Source organism: Pseudophryne corroboree, chromosome 6 (assembly GCF_028390025.1).
Source record: "Pseudophryne corroboree isolate aPseCor3 chromosome 6, aPseCor3.hap2, whole genome shotgun sequence".
In the NCBI taxonomy this organism is placed as follows: Eukaryota; Metazoa; Chordata; class Amphibia; order Anura; family Myobatrachidae; genus Pseudophryne; species Pseudophryne corroboree.
Genome location: NC_086449.1, coordinates 296,467,274 through 296,485,731, shown reverse-complemented (window position 1 = coordinate 296,485,731; position 18,458 = coordinate 296,467,274). Strand labels below are relative to the sequence as shown.

General features: G+C 44.1%; 1 protein-coding gene across 1 annotated transcript in view; it reads right to left on the bottom strand.

Annotated features, from left to right (window-relative positions):
• Positions 1 to 17,037, bottom strand: part of CGNL1 (cingulin like 1) — a 214,923-nt gene extending 197,886 nt beyond the window's left edge. Inside the window, exon 1 of the mRNA XM_063926164.1 lies at positions 16,943 to 17,037. The gene's annotated coding sequence lies outside the window, so the exon portion shown is untranslated. The remainder of the gene's footprint in view (positions 1 to 16,942) is intronic.
• Positions 17,038 to 18,458: the final 1,421 nt, after the last annotated feature.

The following is an 18,458-nucleotide window of genomic DNA, read 5'->3' as shown; positions in this document are numbered from 1 at the left end:
ATTCTTCACTCCCTTGGTCTGCATGATACTGCCTTCTCCTGGCTATCTTACCTCTCTGACCATTCGTTCTCTGTCTGCTCTCATGACTCCACCTCTTCCCCACTTCCTCTACCAGTAGGTGTCCCCCAAGGTTCTGTTCTTGGTTCTTTCCTTTTCTCTCTATATATGTCATCTTTAGGTGAGCTTATTTGCTCTTTTGACTTACAATATCATCTTTATGCTGATGAAACTGAAATCTACCTTTCCTGTCCTACTCTCCTCACTAGCCTCTCCAACAGTTTCTCTGCTATATCTTCTTGAATGTCCCAGTGCTTTCTTAAACTTAACATGTCTAAGACTGAGCTAATCATCTTCCCACCCTCCCACACAGCCTTACCTGCCAGCTCCATTATCTATGGATGGCACTACTATCTCTGCTAGCCCCCACGTGTGCTGTCTTGAAGTAATCCTTGACTCCACTCTCTTCTTCAAACCATACACTCAGTATCTCTCACAAACCTGCCTTTTTCAACTACATTTTTTTTTCCAGGATCAGACCTTTTCTAACGCAGAATACCACTAAGACCCTTATCCACTCACTGGTCATCTCCAGACTGTACTACTGTAATCTTCTCTTATTTGCTATTTCTAAGAAAAGTCTCTCTCCCGTCCAATCTATCGTCGGTGCAGCTGCCCATCTCACCAAACGTACTACGTCCACCTCCACTCTCTTTTCAAGCCCTTCACTAGCTCCCCTTCAGAATCCAATTCAAGCTTCTCACACTCACTTACAAAGCCCTCATCTACCTCTCCCATTTACATCGCTGACCTTATCTCCCTTTACACTCCTGCCTCCACTAACGCACCCCACCACTCTTCCCCACTGATTACCTAGCCCCATTCCTACCTCCAAGATTTTGCACCTGCTGCTCCCTTTCTCTGGAATTTTCTACCTCTCCCCCTCAGACTTTCCAATTCTCTACAAAACTTCAAACTGGCTCTCAAGACCCACTCCGCCAAACCCAGCAAACTCTCATCCTAAGCCCTCTGTCCCACGCTCACTGTCTACCACATCTGTGTCCCCCCATCTATCTGCACCTCCCCTTTAGAATGTAAGCTCTCACGAGCAGGACCCGCTTCCCTCATGTGATTTTTCTTCTCTTACTTATATTGTCTTCTACTCCATACTCCCTTCGATGGCACCAAATCCCTCAGATTTCTGTCGCCCTGATTCTTATTTCAGTGTAGTCTACTGATGTTGTTATGTTAATATATCCTGTATTTGTCCTATATTGTCTTGAATTGTAAGTCACTGTTTTCTTGTTTTGCTTGTTTATGTACCTTGTAACTGGGTGTTGCAGATCCCTTTTAGTTCCATATAAAGAAAGGATAATAATAACAACAACAACAACAACAACAACTTCATAAATCCTATGTTAATGCTCATAAATTGTACCATCTCCCGTTCTTGTGTAATTTAGTCTTCGAAGAGGGTAAGGCGGCCTATCTTTTCACAATATGGAGGGTGAGTGGCATACACAATTTAAGTCACATACTTCACTTCAATGCAAGGTGACCCCTTTACATTCCTCAAGGCAATTATAAAATTCAAAACTCTGAGACCTAACTTCTTAGCCTACTTTCAGGCTCAACACTATATAGCCACTGTGGTGCGCACGGTCTCGTAAGCTGACTGGGATAACTCGTTGAATCATTGTCTTTCTAGACCAATACCCGCACACAGGGCCATTTCTATCCATTATAGATTCCTAAGTTAAGATATAGAATGGGTTTATATGATTCTCATATATGCCCTAGAAGTGACCTTTATCACTGTCTTTGGGAATGTCCAGCGGCCGACACTTCTGAAGCAAGGTAAGGTGAGAGGCTGAGACACATCTGGGAGGAGGGTAAGGTGAGAGGCTGAGACACATCTGGGAGGAGGGTAAGGTGAGAGGCTGAGTCACATCTGAGAGGAGGGTAAGGTGAGAGGCTGAGACACATCTGAGAGGAGGGTAAGGTGAGAGGCTGAGACTCATCTGGTGAATTTTGTGCCCTTGACTGCAGAGTGGGCTGTTTTAAAAAAAAATTCCGAGGAGACGGAGACTTACCCCGGGCAATAGGAAATTATTGCTCGTTATAAGCGCTGCGTCTAAAAAGACCATTCCGCAAGATTGGATACTCCCAGTCCATATAAATTTTCAATTATACAGGGAGAAACTTACTGTTATCTTTCCAATGTACTGGGTTGAGATGCTGTTTTATAAGGACAATAAGGCTCCTTCCTTTTTAGATACATGGGAAAGTTTAATTGCAACTTTGCCAAATTCAACGCAATCTCAGACACAGTGGTCCCAAACAAGAGTTCTTCTGGGTGATCCCCTTATTACACTGCCTAACAGACGAATGCCAGACACCCCTTTCTTTTACTTTGGTCCCCTACCCCCCTCCCTTTTTTTCTTTAATTGTGCCTAAGTTACACCTCTGCTCAAGTATTTTGTACGTGCTTGTTTCTTGCCCAAGTCTTGCGTTATATATCTGTATATTGCCTGCAGAATTGTATTTGCTTCAATAACAAAATAGAAAAAAAAATAAAACAGGAGCTAAAGTAAAATAAGAATTTACTTACCGATAATTCTATTTCTCGGAGTCCGTAGTGGATGCTGGGGCTCCTGAAAGGACCATGGGGAATAGCGGCTCCGCAGGAGACAGGGCACAAAAGTAAAGCTTTACGATCAGGTGGTGTGCACTGGCTCCTCCCCCTATGACCCTCCTCCAAGCCTCAGTTAGGTACTGTGCCCGGACGAGCGTACACAATAAGGAAGGATTTATGAATCCCGGGTAAGACTCATACCAGCCACACCAATCACACCGTACAACCTGCGATATAAACCCAGTTAACAGTATGATAACAGAAGAGCCTCTAAAAGATGGCTCCCTACAACAATAACCCGAATTAGTTAACAATAACTATGTACAATTATTGCAGATAATCCGCACTTGGGATGGGCGCCCAGCATCCACTACGGACTCCGAGAAATAGAATTATCGGTAAGTAAATTCTTATTTTCTCTATCGTCCTAGTGGATGCTGGGGTTCCTGAAAGGACCATGGGGATTATACCAAAGCTCCCAAACGGGCGGGAGAGTGCGGATGACTCTGCAGCACCGAATGAGAGAACTCCAGGTCCTCCTTAGCCAGAGTATCAAATTTGTAAAATTTTACAAACGTGTTCTCCCCTGACCACGTAGCTGCTCGGCAAAGTTGTAATGCCGAGACCCCTCGGGCAGCCGCCCAAGATGAGCCCACCTTCCTTGTGGAGTGGGCCTTTACAGATTTAGGCTGTGGCAGGCCTGCCACAGAGTGTGCAAGTTGGATTGTGCTACAGATCCAACGAGCAATCGTCTGCTTAGACGCAGGAGCACCCATCTTGTTGGGTGCATACAATATAAACAACGAGTCAGATTTTCTGACTCCAGCTGTCCTTGCAATATATATTTTCAATGTTCTGACAACATCCAGTAACTTGGAGTCCTCCAAGTCACTTGTAGCCGCAGGCACTACAATAGGCTGGTTCAGATGAAATGCTGACACCACCTTAGGGAGAAAATGCGGACGAGTCCGCAGTTCTGCCCTGTCCGAATGGAAAATCAGATATGGGCTTTTGTAAGATAAAGCTGCCAGTTCTGACACTCTCCTGGCCGAAGCCAGGGCTAGTAGCATGGTCACTTTCCATGTGAGATATTTCAAATCCACATTATTTAGTGGTTCAAACCAATGAGATTTGAGAAAGTCCAAAACAACATTGAGATCCCACGGTGCCACTGGGGGCACCACAGGAGGCTGTATATGCAGCACTCCCTTAACAAAAGTCTGGACTTCAGGAACTGAAGCCAATTCTTTCTGGAAGAAAATCGACAGGGCCGAAATTTGAACCTTAATAGATCCCAATTTGAGACCCATAGACAATCCTGATTGCAGGAAATGTAGGAATCGACCCAGTTGAAATTCCTCCGTCGGAGCACTCCGATCCTCGCACCACGCAACATATTTTCGCCAAATGCGGTGATAATGTTGCGCGGTTACTTCCTTCCGTGCTTTAATCAAAGTAGGAATGACTTCTTCCGGCATGCCTTTTTCCTTTAGGATCCGGCGTTCAACCGCCATGCCGTCAAACGCAGCCGCGGTAAGTCTTGAAACAGACAGGGACCCTGCTGAAGCAAGTCCCTTCTCAGAGGTAGAGGCCACGGATCTTCCGTGATCATCTCTTGAAGTTCCGGGTACCAAGTTCTTCTTGGCCAATCCGGAACCACTAGTATCGTTCTTACGCCTCTTTGCCGTATAATTCTCAATACTTTTGGTATGAGAGGCAGAGGAGGAAACACATATACCGACTGGTACACCCAAGGCGTTACCAGCGCGTCCACAGCTATTGCCTGCGGATCTCTTGACCTGGCGCAATACCTGTCCAGTTTTTTGTTGAGGCGAGACGCCATCATGTCCACCGTTGGTCTTTCCCAACGGGTTACCAGCATGTGGAAAACTTCTGGATGAAGTCCCCACTCTCCCGGGTGAAGGTCGTGTCTGCTGAGGAAGTCTGCTTCCCAGTTGTCCACTCCCGGGATGAACACTGCTGACAGTGCTATCACATGATTTTCCGCCCAGCGAAGAATCCTTGCAGCTTCTGCCATTGCACTCCTGCTTCTTGTGCCGCCCTGTCTGTTCACATGGGCGACTGCCGTGATGTTGTCCGACTGGATCAACACCGGCTTTCCCTGAAGCAGAGGTTCTGCCTGGCTTAGAGCATTGTAGATTGCTCTTAGTTCCAGAATGTTTATGTGAAGAGACGTTTCCAGGCTCGTCCACACTCCCTGGAAGTTTCTTCCTTGTGTGACTGCTCCCCAGCCTCTCAGGCTGGCGTCCGTGGTCACCAGGATCCAATCCTGTATGCCGAATCTGCGGCCCTCCAATAGATGAGCACTCTGTAACCACCACAGAAGAGATACCCTTGTCCTTGGAGACAGGGTTATCCGCTGGTGCATCTGAAGATGCGACCCTGACCATTTGTCCAACAGATCCCTCTGGAAAATTCTTGCGTGGAATCTGCCGAATGGAATTGCTTCGTAAGAAGCCACCATTTTTCCCAGGACTCTTGTGCATTGATGTACAGACACCTTTCCTGGTTTTAGGAGGTTCCTGACAAGCTCGGATAACTCCTTGGCTTTTTCCTCCGGGAGAAAAACCTTTTTCTGAACCGTGTCCAGAATCATCCCTAGGAACAACAGACGTGTTGTCGGAATTAACTGGGATTTTGGAATATTCAGAATCCACCCGTGCTGTTTTAGCACTTCTTGAGACAGTGCTAATCCCATCTCTAGCTGTTCTCTGGACCTTGCCCTTATTAGGAGATCGTCCAAGTATGGGATAATTAATACGCCTTTTCTTCGAAGAAGAATCATCATCTCGGCCATTACCTTGGTAAAGACCCGAGGTGCCGTGGACAATCCGAACGGCAGCGTCTGAAACTGATAGTGACAGTTCTGTACGACGAACCTGAGGTACCCCTGGTGTGAGGGGTAAATTGGAACGTGGAGATACGCATCCTTGATGTCCAAGGATACCATAAAGTCCCCTTCTTCTAGGTTCGCTATCACTGCTCTGAGTGACTCCATCTTGAACTTGAACTTCTTTATGTACAGGTTCAAGGACTTCAGATTTAGAATAGGTCTTACCGAGCCATCCGGCTTCGGTACCACAAATAGAGTGGAATAATACCCCTTTCCTTGTTGTAAAAGAGGTACCTTGACTATCACCTGCTGAGAGTACAGCTTGTGAATGGCTTCCAAGACCGTCACCCTGTCGGAGGGGGACGTTGGTAAAGCAGACTTCAGGAAACGGCGAGGTGGATTCGTCTCTAGTTCTAACCTGTACCCCTGAGATATTATCTGCAGGATCCAGGGATCTACCTGCGAGTGAGCCCACTGCGCGCTGAAATTCTTGAGACGACCCCCCACCGCCCCCGAGTCCGCTTGAGAAGCCCCAGCGTCATGCTGAGGTTTTTGTAGAAGCGGGGGAGGGCTTCTGTTCCTGGGAAGGAGCTGCCTGTTGCTGTCTCTTCCCCCTACCTCTGCCTCGTGGCAGATATGAATATCCCTTTGCTCTCTTGTTTTTAAAGGAACGAAAGGGCTGCGGTTGAAAAGTCGGTGTCTTTTTCTGTTGGGGAGTGACTTGAGGTAAAAAGGTGGATTTCCCGGCTGTAGCCGTGGCCACCAAATCCGATAGACCGACTCCAAATAACTCCTCCCCTTTATACGGCAAAACTTCCATATGCCGTTTTGAGTCCGCATCGCCTGACCACTGTCGCTTCCATAAACTTCTTCTGGCCGAAATGGACATAGCACTTACCCGTGATGCCAGTGTGCAGATATCCCTCTGTGCATCACGCATATAAAGAAATGCATCCTTTATTTGCTCTAAAGACAGTAAAACATTGTCCCTATCCAGGGTATCAATATTTTCAATCAGGGACTCTGACCAAGCTACCCCAGCACTGCACATCCAGGCTGTCGCTATAGCTGGTCGTAGTATAACACCTGTATGTGTGTATATACTTTTTTGGATATTTTCCATCCTCCTATCTGCTGGATCTTTAAGTGCGGCCGTCTCAGGAGAGGGTAACGCCACTTGTTTTGATAAGCGTGTGAGCGCCTTGTCCACCCTAGGAGGTGTTTCCCAGCGCGCCCTAACCTCTGGCGGGAAAGGGTATAAAGCCAATAACTTCTTTGAAATTAGCATTTTTTTATCGGGGGCAACCCACGCTTCATCACACACCTCATTTAATTCTTCTGATTCAGGAAAAACTATAGGTAGTTTTTTCACACCCCACATAATACCCTGTTTAGTGGTACCTGTAGTATCAGCTATATGTAACGCCTCCTTCATTGCCAAAATCATATAACGTGTGGCCCTACTGGAAAATACGGTTGATTCGTCACCGTCACCACTAGAATCAGTGCCTGTGTCTGGGTCTGTGTCGACCGACTGAGGCAAAGGGCGTTTTACAGCTCCTGACGGTGTTTGAGGCGCCTGGACAGGCACTAATTGATTGTCCGGCCGTCTCATGTCGTCAAACGACTGCTTTAGCGTGTTGACACTATCCCGTAATTCCATAAATAAAGGCATCCATTCTGGTGTCGACCCCCTAGGAGGTGACATCCCCATATTTGGCAATTGCTCCGCCTCTACACCAATATCGTCCTCATACATGTCGACACACACGTACCGACACACAGCAGACACACAGGGAATGCTCTTAACGAAGACAGGACCCCACTAGCCCTTTGGGGAGACAGAGGGAGAGTTTGCCAGCACACACCAAAAGCGCTATATATGACAGGGATAGCCTTATAATAAGTGCTCCCTGTATAGCTGCTTTAATAATATATTTTTGCCACAATTTTGCCCCCCCCTCTCTTTTTTACCCTGTTTCTGTAGTGCAGTGCAGGGGAGAGCCTGGGAGCCGTCCTGACCAGCGGAGCTGTGTAAGGAAAATGGCGGTGTGCTGAGGAGATAGGCCCCGCCCCTTTTTCTGCGGCCTCGTCTCCCGCTCTTTAGTGGATTCTGGCAGGGGTTAAATATCTCCATATAGCCCCCGGAGGCTATATGTGAGGTATTTTTAGCCAAATTAGGTTTTCATTTGCCTCCCAGGGCGCCCCCCTCCCAGCGCCCTGCACCCTCAGTGACTGCCGTGTGAAGTGTGCTGAGAGGAAAATGGCGCACAGCTGCAGTGCTGTGCGCTACCTTTAGAAGACTGAGGAGTCTTCTGCCGCCGATTCTGGACCTCTTCTCGTTTCAGCATCTGCAAGGGGGCCGGCGGCGAGGCTCCGGTGACCATCCAGGCTGTACCTGTGATCGTCCCTCTGGAGCTAATGTCCAGTAGCCAAGAAGCCAATCCATCCTGCACGCAGGTGAGTTCACTTCTTCTCCCCTAAGTCCCTCGTTGCAGTGATCCTGTTGCCAGCAGGACTCACTGTAAAATAAAAAACCTAAGCTAAACTTTTCTAAGCAGCTCTTTAGGAGAGCCACCTAGATTGCACCCTTCTCGGCCGGGCACAAAAATCTAACTGAGGCTTGGAGGAGGGTCATAGGGGGAGGAGCCAGTGCACACCACCTGATCGTAAAGCTTTACTTTTGTGCCCTGTCTCCTGCGGAGCCGCTATTCCCCATGGTCCTTTCAGGAACCCCAGCATCCACTAGGACGATAGAGAAATAGAACATAAAACAGAACTACAATACTGCTGATTTAGGCAGCTTGTATTGTTATTTATTATTTATGTAGAGCTATAAGAGTTATATAGCACCATACATAGAACACAGGGCCTTATTCAGGTTTGTTAGCAAACCAAAAAAGCACACTTATGGGCAAAACCATGTTGCGCTGCAGGTGGGGCAGATCTAACATGTGCAGAGAGTTAGATTTGGGTTGGGTAAAATCTAAATTGCAGTGTAAAACTAAAGCAGCCTGTATTTACCATGCACAGAAACAATATAACCCACCCAAATTTAACTCTCTCATGTTACTGCAGGTGAGGCAGATGTGCCACATGGTTTTGCCCATTAGTGTGCTTTTTTGGTTTGCTAATAAACCTGAATTACCCCCATAATGTACAACAAAAATCTGTAGGTACATAGCACATATACAGTACTGAGATACAGTTTAGTTTACAAATGTACATATTTGACAAATAATCATAAGTCACAGATTCAGGATTGTCTTAACAGCATTGTAAGCCCTGAGCAAATCAATGTACAAGGGCCCCTGTCCACCTATTTATGGGGAAAAAATGAAGAAAAAAGAAGAAAAAGAAAAAAAGAAGAAGAAATTACCCCTCCTGTGGTCATGCGCTGTTTCTCCTCGTGCTTCCATACACTGAATGTCGGTCAGCATTTTGATTGGTGGATAGCTCCTGCCATCCATTAATCAGCATCCTGACAGCCATTCACTGCCTGGCTGAAGGCTGAGAGGCAGGTAGATAATGCTGTTTGGCAGGTCTGATTGTGTGTAAATTACAATGAGAGCGGCTGGGCACAATTCTCTACCTGTCTCCCAAGTTGTCCCCCGACCCAGCCTGCCCCCTGCTCGAAGGTTCCTTGAATCGTAGGGCCCTGGGCAGCTGCCCAGAGTGCCTATACGTTAAGATGGCCCTGCACAGATTACATAATCACACACAATGGATAGTAGGACTGAAAGCTCTGCTAATGTGAGCTAGAGGGAGAGGGAATATCAGTTAGACACAGAGAGGGGGTATAACAGTTATGGTCTTTTCATAGCAGCTGGAGGGGGCCTCTCATAGATTCAGTCCCAGAACAGACAAACAGTGACCCGTTTAGGCACACCAAATCACACTGCAGATTAATAAGCAGCCTTACCAAGAGGGCATTGCATGCCTCAGTAAAGAGGCCATTGAATCTGTGATTGTTTTGGATTTGTTTTATTACTTTAATTCACTTATTTGTTACAAAGAAAAGTAAATATATACAACATAATCATTATATTTCACCAAGTTATGCACACCCCTTACTGCAGAATGTTAAACACAATTGTATTAACATAATTATTCACCAAAATAGGTAAAGTTTCACCAATTTGCTCTCAGTCTAGGAGCCAGGAGTTCAGGCTGATGTCATGCACTTTCCTGTCCAGCTGAAGAGGATATGGGAGGCTGGGATATCAGCAACCTGCTTCCTGTTTCTGATTTGCAACAGTTGTGAAACTAGTTCTACTTTTAATTCAGCTAACCGAAACCACAGAAGACAATTAATCTCTTCAGTGCAGGAGGAATGAATGATTTCAGAGCCAAAAGGGAATGTAAATAAGAAGTTCCTCTGTAGTCAAAGACATTGGGCTTGGAGGTTGACAAAAGCAATAAATAGTTAAGTATGAAATTCCCCATACTAGGTGAAAGTCAATGTCATAGACAATCCAAATGAGGACAACGATTATAATTACTTGTCATGTAGAAGTTGAATTAGTCACTGTCTTCACAGCTGGGCCCCAGAATAATTTCTGTTAAATAGAACCTTTATACTGGTCATATCGGTGTATTTATAGTGTGTCTGGTGTAAAAAGCGTCAGCATTTGAGGTTGGTGGCAGTACAGAGGTATGCAGGCCAGATACAGATGTGCTGTTAAACTATGATGGGGCATAGACAAGGACGCCTGTGAAACGGGATGCTGGCATTCGGTATACCGGCGGTCATAAGACCGACAGCAGTATCCTGATGCTCAGTATCCCGACAGGGGTCGGGTAAGTATGCTTACTCTCCCCCTCTCCTTTCCCGCAGCCTAACCCTGCCCCCACCCCAGCCTAACTCTAACCCTCTCTTCCCTGCAGCCTAGCCCTAACCCTCCCCTACAGCCTAAACATCCTTCCTGCCTCTCTCTGTCCTTATGTCTTTGCCAGAACTTTCTCTCTGTCCCCGCTGCCCCTCTCTCTGTCCCTACATTCCCCGCTCCCCCTCTCTCTGGGGTCTATTTACTAAGCCTTGGATGGAGATAAAGCCGACGGAGATAAAGTCCCAGCCAATCAGCTCCTAACTGTTATTTTTCAAACCCAGCCTGTGACATGGCAGTTAGGAGCCGATTGGCTGGGACTTTAGCTCTGTCTGATTTATCTGCATCCAAGGCTTAGTAAATAGACCCCTAAGACTTTTACTGTTCAATAAAGTTATTTAAGTACATAAATTTCACGCATTCGGGCGAACCACCACTAGAGCATCTACTGCTCTCCTAATGGTCCAATCACCTACAGTTCCTACTATGTCATTACTCTCCATTCCATGAGTCGGAGTTGGATAAAGACTCCACATTTCCTCAATGCTCCAGCCCCTCCAGCGCCCTCAGGCATGACACCTGCTACAGAACATGTATCTAAGAAATATTTTCAAAATAAAGATGACACTACAAAACTTTAATTCATGCACTCCTAATCTCCCACTTTGGAATTCCTACTGCTCTTTCTCCAGACCAGACATTCATTCCTACTATCTCTGTTGTATGCAGTGGGTAGACTTAACTTTCCTGGAAACAAATATTCTACTGCAATTCTGCTACTCCATCCAGTCTGTACTTTACAAGAATCCCAAGTAAAATACTGTTAACATACTTTCTCCCAATCCCGGTTGCAGCACTTTATCTGGCTGCACCAACTCTGAGGAATTCCCTTCTTCCCCCCATCCACCTTTAAGAGCCCCCTATAAATGCACTGCTTTAGGCAGCTTACTAAACTCCCAAACTACCTTCTTAACTTCCAAGGCCATGGTATCCAATTAGTCTTCCTGCACAGTTCACACAAAACTTACATTTATTTATTCCTATGAGCATGTGCGACCTTCCTCAAATATTCTGCGGTGGTCAGCGTTACATATTCATGTCCTACTTATGACTCCCGAACCAACAGTGCATAACTATCATAGCCCCACTGTGCATTTTCCCATGGCAATCTCTCTAATGATATTCAGTTTGTGACATGTGGCCTGAAACTATTCTTTTCATAACTATTGTGAACTTGTAAATGGGGTTCCTATATCTACTTAACAGTTTGTTAATCTACTTTTATTACTGTAAAGCACTGTGCAAATGCTGAATCTATAAATGTATTAATAATAAAATAATTATAAATTAATAATAAAAAGTCTAGACAGTCCTATTGCAAACCTATTGAATGACACAGAGACACTTGTGGGGAATAACAGACCTATTGGCTAGCTAACAAGAATGCATATAAGTTATACACCTTATCATTCCTATATAAATATGTATTTTACATTCTAGTCATTAGTTTACATTACTTCATACATCTATTCCAGTACACTTCTCTGAGAAGTTACAGGTTGACCACACAAAACAACTATAAATTGAGGAGCTGAAATGGTTTAATATCTCTATTTACATTCTAAACAGTGAAGTCATATGTAACCACTGATTATAGGGACTGACCAATGATAACGTGTTGCATGAGATCATGCTATTTTCCACTAGCTCAAAAAACACGGGTAAATGCACGGGGGCGCGCATTTACCCGTGTTTTTGGCAAGTGGAAAAGGGTAAACCCGGATCAAGTGACCCGTGAATCCTACCCGGCTATTTACCTGGGTAGGACACGGGAATGATCCGGGTAGGGTGTAGTGTAAACGGGAGCCGTGTCGATGCGACACGGCTCCCGTTTACACTGTATGGATGGGCGGCGCTGGGAGATCATGTGATCTCCCTGCGCCGCCCCTGCCGTGTAGCTAGAAGCGTCACCAACCCGGCATATGCCGGGTTGTGACTGCTAATGGGAAAGGGACCGAGCACGGGTCGCAGCAGGGGGCAGCTCCCGTGTCAGGCTCCCGGCTGCGACCCGTGCTCGTAGGTGTCTTACAAGTGTATTTCGTATGTCAGAAGCTGTACAGAGATCTGTGTGTCTTGCATAGATGCTGTAAACACACATTTATAGCCTAGGAAAGAAAGGAAGGGATTCAATCAAGGTCCCAAGGTGCTGACCTCTCTATTCTTCACAATGAATGAATGTCTCAGTGTGTAAATTCACTGACTGGGAACAATGACACTGACTTTGAACTGGGAAGCCTGACCCTAGTATCAAGTGATCATATGCATGTTTTCATCTTGGGATCCCACAGTGAAAAAATTAAAAGGTTTTTAAAATGAAAATAATAATAATAAAAAAATGTATTAGTGCTGCTCTCCTGGAAAAGAACATGGGCGCAGAATTGACTAATCAGGTATAATGCATTTTAAATTACACTTTGAATCTGGCAAGCATAATCAGTCTTGTTAGATGAAACCACAGACTATATAAGCATTTAATTGCCATATTATTGTGTATCAAACAGAACACATATCCCAACATAACATCCAAATAACTCCAGTTCCAGGCAAGGTGTTCCAAAACAAGGGTTTTCCTATAAACTATAATGTGGTTTCCTTACTCTCGCACATAAGTCTCAATACTGACCACCAGTAAGCCCTACAGATGTAGCCATGCTCATATTTGCTGCGATGCGTCATGCTGCATGGTGCGCCAGGCTGCGATTATTCGCGTCCATCGATTACTCCATTAATTACTAATGGAGTTACAGAAGTGATCACCGTCTGTGACTAGTCATAGCTTGGCGCACCATGCCGCATCGCAGCAAAGAGGAGCATGGCTACATCTGTACTTGCATGAACCCATTATCATGTCTTAAATCTGCCCTCATCCATTACCATTTCTATACCTCATTCTCCACTTAAACCGCAGGAATTCTATACCCTAGTCCAGTGGTTCTCAAACTCGGTCCTCAGGACCCCACACAGTGCATGTTTTGCAGGTAACCCAGCAAGTGCACAGGTGTATTAATTACTCACTGACACATTATAAAAGGTCCGCAGGTGGAGTTAATTATTTAACTTGCGATTCTGTGAGGAGACCTGCAAAACATGCACTGTGTGGGGTCCCGAGGACCGAGTTTGAGAACCTGTGCCCTAGTCCAATAAATCTGAATCAGTTTTGTTTTTGTTTTGCTTCTGAACTGTTACATTCTAGCTATATATTTTTTCCTCACCCAATCTCTGCAATATTTTAACACACAATATATAATAATAAAAAGCTAAACAAAAATATTTTGAGTAATTGCATAAAGCACGACATTTAGCTAATAAGAATGCTATACACTTGGAAATTTTTGTACTTCATGTAACAATGACATTGAATGTTTGCCGTTTTGGCCACAAATACTGTGACCACTAGCAATTTAATAATAACAAAAAAAGTTACTATAAAGTAGTTCAATAACCTACACACAAGCAGCCATTTTCTAAGATCTGCCAATAAGAATTCAGCAAGAACATCAATTGTGTCTCTTCCCTCAATGACCAATTGACCATACTAGTTTCTAGTTAATTGATAAATTGATAGTTGATTATCCAACAAAATGTGTGCCTCCACTTTTTGTCATGTCCACAGTGTCACTGTTTGTTGACAGTATAAATGGGAATTACAGTATGCTTAATATTAACATAGTGTTCAGAATGTGTTCTCAGAGCCCACCTACATACCATGCATTATAGCTCATGAATACTGTATGCAATGCCAAGGTCGACATGACTCCAACAGCCGACATCCCGCTGGTAAGTATCGGGGTGGGTTTTAGGATTAGGGTCGGGAGAAAGGGGGCGAGGGTTAGTGTTAGGCATTATAGGGGGTTTAGGGTTAGGCACTTGGGCTGTGGTTAGCTGTAGCCACCCCTCCCCCCATGAATTTTTTTTAGCCATAGCCACTACCCCCTTCCACCCTAGATTTAGCCCTAGCCGTCACCAGTGGAGGTGTAGGGTAGTTATCCCAAAACCTATTGGCATTCTCCTATTCCGGATGCTGGGGTTGGTCATGTGACCGCCGGCATCCTGAATGCCGGCTAAATGTATCACACCTGATTTTCAGAATGTGTCTGTCCACAGGTCTGTTCACTTACATAATGTTGTGTATCAGCATTTACCAATGCTTGCTGATAACCTGATTTTAACTTCTGCATATACAAACTCAGTCATTAATAACAATTAACAAAACTGATGCCACTATCTGCCGCCCCTACATATAGTACACCCAACAAGTCCAAATTTGAAAGCTACCATATCCTAGTACGTGTGCAAGAGTTCCTGTCATTGTATGTTGTATGAATCACTCTTGTAATAACGATATAAAAATATGGTCTGTTGTAGGTAATAATAGAAACAAAATATGGTCTAGGTCTAGGAGAGTTAACAATTATAGAAAAACACTATTGTAGTGAATCTCAATTCTTTCATTTACAAATGAAGACCGTAATATATCTGGATGACGGTCAGGACAAGCAGTCTTTAACAAATGCCAATGTTAGCAAATAACTACTTACAAGTTATATAAAGATGAAGGACAATGACATGAGATATAATAGACCTGTTCATCTAAATACCATGTCAACTAAATTAATGTGAATAGTCTAATCTCTATGACATAATAAAAGTGTTCCATATAGTAAAGGATCACACCCTTCCTCCTCCCCAGGAGTTAACTAATTCATGATACAGGAGGGAGGGGGGATTCAAAAAGTTGCCCAAAGTTCAGGAATGCAAAGAATGTTATTGGGAAGCTCTGTACCATCCCCACCCTTTTGAAAATGGGTATTGTCTAACAATTAATGGGTATTGCCACTATTAACTAATTGTTGTGCTATGTTTCATTTGTCACTCTACTACTAGCCCAGTCAAAACAAGTGCAGTGTGCTCTGTGCTGATGTTAGGAGGGCTCGCCTATTACTATACTGCCAAAGCAGTAAATTACCTACTGCCAGATTAGGGGGAGTGACAACTTGTCTTTAAAACAAAATAAAATAGCTATTTAAAAGCAAAACAAATAGTAAAATACAACATGCAACCAAAATAAATAAACATAATTTTACAAAAAAACACGTAAACAAGAAAAAAGTGCAACTAAATATTAAACTGCTGATACTGCAACAAGTTAAACTACAACAGCTGAAATCTAATATTGCACTTCTATGGGGATGTAATCATGTTACCCATGTATTACTTTCTTTTTTTGATTGTTCTATTTCTAGTCTCTATAACTTTTACATAACATTAAAGTAATAAGCATGCATTTTATACATTATGTCCTGCAGGAACACATTACTTTTGTCTCCCAGGCTCCAGCTAGGAAGAGAACTGTAACATATGTTACAAAGAGATCTGAAAAACCTGTTTCTGTTCCCAGGCATAATATAGAGTGCAGGGAAGGTGTGCAGCTGAAGGGTTACAATGATTCAGGCTGTCCTTTTAGTGACAGAACTCACAAAAACGTGAAATATGTTGTCTTAAGTGACACATTGTTATGTGGTCATTATCTGGTACAGTCACACTCTGATCGATTGTGTTTATGTTATAAATTCTTGCATCCTAAAATACAATAATATCAGTGCTACGGGGATCAGCCCAGAGACTGCCATGTGTTTCCTCTCTGGCAAGTAGAAAAGGAAGCATTTTATGAGGTGATGTACTTAAACAATCAGAGGCATCATAGGGAGGTATGCATGTACTAATCACTTCTAAAACAATGGTCTGGTTTTAGGCTTCTATAGATGCAGTTCACAAATAGCATCAGTAGTTTAGCCCAGTGATTTGCAAAAGAAAAAGAAAACAGGATAAACTTAAAGCACTGCCTCTGGGAATTTCTAAGACACTGTAAGGAGAATATCTTGCAGGAAAGATCACTGTGAGGAAACAAGAACTGTAAGCAGGTTGGCAGATTGTTACACTGAATATTACAGAGATTACCAGATTTATCTGTCATCATAGAAACAATGTTTTAAAACAACACATTATCAGTACATGAGGCTGAATAAGGCAATATATGTGTTTTTTTTGCCAGCTGTCCTGAAGATACATCTCCCAGCTGACACTTGTTTCTGGGAGTTATACTGTAGTTCCATAGCTGCTGGGGAACCACAGCTTTCTCCCTGCCCAGGTTACAAAGTGGTTAAATAACACTTATCAGTTCAGCCAGAAAGTCAATAAAGACAGCACAGAGGAACAGGCAGCCAAGGTCATTAAGACTTTAAATAAGCTACCTAATGAATTTGGATTTCACATGAGAATATTGCAAAGATTCAAAGCAGAATAGTCAACGCAAACTTACAGGAAAAATGCAGATATCAGGATTTTCAGTGCTGTATGCATGGGTTACTTAATGGTTAAAGCGTAAACTATTACATGTCTGAATGTGTAATAATATATCTGTATAGCCACGAATAGGTGGTACCTGCAGAGCGTGATCTGGCAAACTGTTGGGAAAAACTTTTACTGTAGTTTAACCATGTTTCTATCACTCACACATCCCCAGCAAGTGTCTGTACAGAAGTGTGTGCGAGAGGGAGCACAATGTCTTACCTTTCTCACTTTGTCCCCTCTGCTGTAAAGTTATTACCATATTATTCCAAACACTGTTCAGCTCTCCTCACTTCCCACCCCTCCAAGAGGTAACCACCCCTTCCTTCTTTTGTTGAGTGCAATCTGAAATCTGGGCTAGACGTCGCGCTGCCATCTATTGGGCAAACAATATATCTGCACTGAGATGTCAAGCATCATCCCTTACACCAGTGACAGGCAACCTGTGGCTCTCAGCTGCAGTGGAACACCATCCTGCTCCCATCATTTGGAAATATAAAACTAGGACAGGCTTCTACCTTTAAGTTTGCTAAAGACATAGAGTCCACCACATTCTTCTTTTCAGCTCCAAATAAGGTAAAACCGTTGTAAGATCCTATTCCACATTGGCCTGTTCACTTGGGTTCAGCAAGAGGTTAAATTACAGAAAACTTCATCTGGGTACACGCTGTAAAATGTTGGGCTGATGCTCCATTGCAAATTATATATATCGTAAATCGTATATCGTATATAGTTACACACTGTACGATGTATCGGCGGTGCTCGCATCCACCCACATACCGGAGCATGCAAGGCTGTCACGTCTCTCCTGCTCTCAAGTGCAGAACAAAAGATGGGTGTAATTCCAAGTTGATTGCAGCAGGAATTTTTTTAGCAGTTGGGCAAAACCATGTGCACTGCAGGGAGGCAGATATAACATGTGCAGAAAGAGTTAGATTTGGGTGGGTTATTTTGTTTCTGTGCAGGGTAAATACTGGCTGCTTTATTTTTACACAGCAAATTAGATTGCAGATTGAACACACCACACCCAAATCTAACTCTCTCTGCACATGTTATATCTGCCCAGGGTCGGACTGGCCCACAGGGGTACCAGGGAAACCACCGATAGGCCCCACTGCCTGAGGACCCAATCCTTCCTCTAGGGATCAGGTTTCAGACTGTGCACTTGTATTATACATGGTAGATATGTTGCATTACACCTGCACTAAACTATTGTGTATTTCAAGCCTTTGTGGAGGCTGGCCACACCCCCTTTGTAGGCTGGGCACACCCCTAAGTATGGGCCCCTATAACAGCATTCCCCCGGTGGGCCCTTCATTCCCCAGTCCGACACTGTATCTGCCTCCCCTGCAGTGCACATGGTTTTGCCCAATTGCTCACAAACTTGAGGCTGCGATCAACTTGGAATTACCCCCGATATGTGATATGCCGGAACGCACATCGTATACAATATCCCACTTTCTGATGTGACCGGTATATCGTATGAGCCGACAGCTCGTACGATATATCGGGTGCACATCAGACAGTGTGTACCCAGCCTAACTATTCTAATTTAAAGATTTAGGGGCGGATGCAAAGTTATACACAAATAAGCTGTAATTGCTCCCACAATGCTTGAACATTATTAAATGTTTGTATTTGCACATTTGCTGAATTGTACAGATTTCTGCGACAACCTATATATTTACTCCATTACCATTATCAGTGTGCTCTTGCACCAACCCTATCCCTGGTGTAG